The following is a 5360-nucleotide window of genomic DNA, read 5'->3' as shown; positions in this document are numbered from 1 at the left end:
CAGTGCTAATTAAATCTATTTATTTAACATTTACATTACGTTCATTTATGAGTTCATAAGGCACTAAATGCCTGGTCAGTGCAATAAAACGAGTCAGAGCTGTTTGATAAAACATGAAACAGTGTGTGTGTGTGTGTGTGTGTGTGTGTGTGTGTGTGTGTGTGTGTGTGTGTGTGTGTGTGTGTGTGTCCCATGAGCACGCATGATAAAAAGGCATATTAATGCTGAATACATAACAAGTGAAAATGAGTTGATGTGTTGTTGTTCCAACTATCCGAGGAATTTGAGTTCACAGAGCTCAGCTGTGGCCCGCTGACGTGCCGTCCCAGCATGCAACACTCCAAATTAAATTATTATGTAAGCGTTCTAATTTCAGACCCCAATGACTGTTCTCGCACTCACGTGTCGTGAGAGGCTGACTCCACGACGGTGTTGCCGTGGCGTCGGAGAGGAGAGGAGCAAAGATTTAAGGGCTACTAGATGAAACCTGCAGGTTCACAGTTTTGATTTTGGTACATTTATAGAAGTTATTAAAATGACCGGCTAAGCTCGGTGTGTGTGTGTGTGTGTGTGTGTGTGTGTGTGTGTGTGTGTGTGTGTGTGTGTGTGTGTAGGCCGTCTCCCTGGCTCCCCTGAACTTGGTACCCCTCATAAAGTCTAGGTTTAGCTCACATTAGGGGTCTTTGCAAAAAAAAGGGGTTATGGTGGAGTCAGGACATGAAATGGGAGGGAGTGTGTGTGTGTGTGTGTGTGTGTGTGTGTGTGTGTGTGTGTGTGTGTGTGTGTGTGTGTGTGTGTGTGTGTGTGTGTGTGTGTGTGCTGCTTTCAAAAAAGTCAGAGAACTTGGAGCCTAGATTATCATGCTAACTGCAGCGATGCCATTGAGTGTGGACACAGGGAGCAGAAGGTTCACAGGACCCCGGCCCCATTCTCATGCAAAGTCTGCCCCCCCCCTCCACCCTTCATAGTCTTTTTACTCCGGCAGGAGAAGCACACGCATGTTTATAAACGGGCACACACACTCATTCCCTCAGGCCAAAGGGTCCCCCCCTCTTTTCTTTATATGTGCTCGGTCTGCATGCAGCGAGGATGGAAATAAACCCCATTTGTAAAAAGCATACACGACAGGAGAGTCCACAAATAACGGCGTCATCCCGCTGCTTTCCCCGTGCAAGAGGCTCTCTGTCTTACACTTAACGTGTCATATTTGAATTAACAACTCTGCCTTGAATTACAATGAAGCATTTTGAGTCAGCAGCAGGGAGACAAGGGGAAGGGAGGAGAATGAAGTCGGATGCGTGCACTTACTACATCATCATAATTAGCTGTGAGGGAGGAATGCAGCACAGCTCGCATTAACAGCCATCTTCTCTTCCTTTGACCTTGACACCATACCCCCTGACAGGCGCTGGCATTAAACTGACCTAATTTCATGACTGATTGTGGAAAATAATTTAGCGCAGCACATATTCCAACCAGCACAAATCCTATTTAAATGTCTATTTTAGCATCTGTACTAAATCAGCCTCCCTCCCTCTCAGTCCTCGCTTGCTCGCTCGTCTCCACCGCTCACCTCTCATCAGTCTTACCTGATCCAGAGAAATCGGAGTGTGTGTATGTGTGTGTGTGTGTGTGTGTGTGTGTGTGGTTGGCGGGCGGGGGGCTGGGGGGAGGTGGTTGGAAGCTACATTTCATTTAGTGTGGAATCTGTTCAAATGCCAAGTGCTGAAAATGTCAGCTGCAGTACAAGCACACCCACACCTCCTCTACGCATTTACTCTCTTTAAATGCAAACACTCCATGCAAATGAATGCGTTGCCCCCTCCGGGCTCCACACAGTGAGGACGAGCACGTACGTGCATGTGTGTGTGTGTGTGTGTGTGTGTGCCTGGATTTATGTGCTCAGATTTATGCGCCCGATAGTTTCACAACCAGGGATTGAAGGAGTCTCTGTGTGTGTGTGTGTGTGTGTGTGTGTGTGTGTGTGTGTGTGTGTGTGTGTGTGTGTGTGTGTGTGTGTGTGTGCCCCCTCATCTGCACTTGGAGCCGCCGTTTGCAGCTCGCATTTGATTGAGTGAAGGCCGGCGCAGCCTGAACACTCCCTCTAATGGAAGAGTGGAGCCCAGCAGCTCAGTAATGCACTGACCCCAGAGCTTTTACAACGCTGCCAGCCGATAAGTGGCAATATGCTGGATCTTATAAAATTAACAAGACTGAGCTACGGGGAGCGGGAGCCGCGAGGTTGTGCGGCAGGGAGAGGATGACGTCCCTGTAGCACTTGTAAATATCAGCATGCATGCATGGAGGGATTATAGCTTTATAGTCACGCGGCGGCGTGATTTGTTTTCCTTCTCTCACTCTTGCTCCTTTGCTTTTCTAAGGAGAGTTTACAGGGGAAACATTTACAGGCCTGTTTATGTTTGATAAAAGGCCTCTCAAGGCTTTTCCTTTTTTTAAACGCTGGTGAATTTATGCAATGGAGCCATGCAGGTGCTCGAAAAACTGCGGCCTTCAAAGTGAAGGGACCCAGCCAGGGTGGCTTTTGCAGGGCAAACATGTGTGTGTGTGTGTGTGTGTGTGTGTGTGTGTGTGTGTGTGTGTGTGTGTGTGTGAATGCATTTGTGTATACTGTACGTTCCCTCCTCAGCCTCCCGCGGTGTGACATCCCCGGTATAAGCTCAAAGTCAAACAGCAGCTCTTCTTGTGCATCACAGAGCGCAGCCGAGCTGTGAGAACACGCAGAGCGACATCACAGCCGAGGCCGCCGCCGCATCCGAGTCTGGTTTACTTTCTTGAGGGAGGCTTTATCCCTGCGTGCCTCCCTGGGTAACCTCCTCACCTTTCTCACACACGCAGGATGCAGGCCGGCTCGGTGGCGGTGGCTGGGAACGCTGTATATTTGTGTGCATTTTTTTCCGCTCAAATATTGTGCATTTGTGTGTGTGTGTGTGTGTGTGTGTGTGTGTGTGTGTGAACAGCTTATTGTCTGCCAGCGCTCCAGCAGGGGGCTTCAAAGTGAATTATTCATGCGAGATTTGAATACATGCAAATGGTTCACTCCCCTCTCCTGGCACAGATCCAGGTTACCTATGGCAACGGCGCCTTCAAGAAGCATCTTTTTTTCCACCCCTCCTCCTCCTCCTCCTCCTCCTCTTCCTCTTCCTCCTGCTTCTCTCTTCTCACCCGCCCCTCCGACCATGTTCTCCACCCAGTGGCATTGTTTCAATTGTTGCAAATACCAGGCTGGGTGGCTGCGCACCGTGGGGTGGCAGAATATCCCATGATTCATAGTCAAGGTCACACAGGGAGGAGAGGAGGAGAGATGGAGGGGATGGAGAGATGGAGGACGGCCAGATGGGAAGAGTCGTGAAGTTCAGGAGCCGACTTAGAAAAGAAAGGAAGCGGTTTCAGGTGAACGATGCTGTCGTCGATGCGGCGGACCGGGCGCGCGCTCACCTCCTTTAGTCACGGCTCATGCGCACGAACCAGTGCAGCAAAAACAAGATGAGCACAGAAAGAATAATAACCTGTGGATGCAGCACACCCTTACTCAAATATCTGATTTATTTGATTTTAAACTGTTATCAGGATGTCACTAATAAATAAGAAAGTTTTAAATACTTTCATGAAAATTGATTAGCATTACGTTTTTTTTTTTTTACTAATTTTGATATTAGGATGTGAGGTCTAATATATTTGATGGAAGTGTAAAAAAAAAAAATGAAAATCATGTTCGTGCTTCAAATTTCTGTGTATTTTTTTATAAAAAAAATATTTTTTTAATAAATTGCTTTGTAATAGAGTCCATATGAATAACACCAAAGTGAAAATATTATTCAAAGATGGTTCTTAATTTCTTAAAATGTCTGTAAAAATGCAATTATTATAATTATATTTCACTTTCACTATGACCATTATTTTTGGCATCTATGTATAATAAATGCATCTGAAAATAAAAACACATTACATAAATTATGTATGCAATGTTTCCGTGTGTAATTTCCCTCTGCAGTGTTTTGCGGTATATGAATTCACAAATGTGTGTTTTACTAAATGTTGCTTTGTACCATTGGCACATTAAAACCTCCAGTAAGAGAAAGACATTGTTGGAGTGAAATAAAACAACTCCTAACATAACAGTCAGAGTCTCAGTGAGCAGAGGGCAGGTCAAGTTCAGGCCATGAGGCGACCAGAGCCGCTGACCTCCATGATGGACCCACAGAGAGGATGAACCACTCACTGCTGCCATCTAGTGGAAGGGAAGGGGAATTACCTCACGCACGTGTGGGTCAGGTGTGATTCATCAAATTATACTGTATTTATGCTGTCATTTTACATTACTATGCATTAGATATTAGATATCATAATTTACTAATAGTTTAAGTTGAACTAAAATATCACAGCCTTTGAGGGAAATAGGTGCAAAACACAAAAAACAACCCGTCATTGATATAATGGTTATGTAAGAAAGGCCACAACAAATATATAGTCAGTGAACGCAAACGCAACATTACAAATGTAAGATCTTTGTGCCGTCAGTAGAAGACTATTGTAACCATTCCTTTTAAAGAGCAGTCCTTAATGTCGCTCTGCTTATCCCACGGCGCCCTCAAGTGGACAAAAGGGCTCATTGCACCCAGCTGTGAGGAAATACTGAACATCAAATGTACATCAGCAGTGAAAGTACAACTATTCACATGAAACATAACTGAGTTGAGTGCTTTGGCCATTTGTTGATTCTTCAGGCAAAAGCAATGCTACAAAATGACATAATAATAATAATAATAATACGCACATTAAACAAACTGTTGTACATATAGATTTATTTCTGATATATTTGATTTGCGTCCACTCGTTAGACATTAATGCGACAACTCCTCCTCCCTGCAGGATGGACAGTGAAGCTGTGCAGTCCCGCTGACATGATCACACTCCTACAGTCAATCTCAATTCAACCCACAGCGGCACCTTCTAGAAATTAAAAAACATATTGCATAATCACGCTTTCATTAAAATTCATACCCCTGCATGATCAGGCTATTTAAAAATGATCAAAACAAAGGAAAACAAAGCAACGTGATTCAAATTAAAATAAAACATCCCTCCAAATTAAAAGCAATAAAAAAAAAAAAAATCAAGATCTCTCTTGTAGGTCTAATAAAGTGCAAGCATCACTGATTACCACAACACAAAGTGATCCATGTTGTCCATCGAAAAACAGAACTTCCCGCCCCGCTGTTGCTCGCCCCGCTCCCCGACGTCGGCGTGATTTCAGAACAAAGTTGCGATTGCGTGAACGACGATTTAAAAAAAAAGACACTTATATTTCCGCCTCCTCTCGCGCTCCACCTCCGTCAGTG

At 44.8% G+C, this 5360-nt stretch overlaps 1 protein-coding gene across 1 annotated transcript in view; it reads right to left on the bottom strand.

The window, feature by feature from the left end:
* Window positions 1–4815: 4815 nt before the first annotated feature.
* Window positions 4816–5360, bottom strand: part of LOC306739400 (mitochondrial coenzyme A transporter SLC25A42-like) — a 6748-nt gene continuing 6203 nt past the window's right edge. Inside the window, exon 8 of the mRNA XM_079221409.1 lies at window positions 4816–5360. This exon is cut by the window's right edge and continues 508 nt beyond it. The gene's annotated coding sequence lies outside the window, so the exon portion shown is untranslated.

This window comes from Taurulus bubalis, assembly GCF_910589615.1.
Source record: "Taurulus bubalis genome assembly, chromosome: 7".
NCBI classification, from domain to species: Eukaryota; Metazoa; Chordata; class Actinopteri; order Perciformes; family Cottidae; genus Taurulus; species Taurulus bubalis.
The sequence above is the reverse complement of the archived record's forward strand: the minus strand, read 5'-3'. Positions and strand labels throughout refer to the sequence as shown.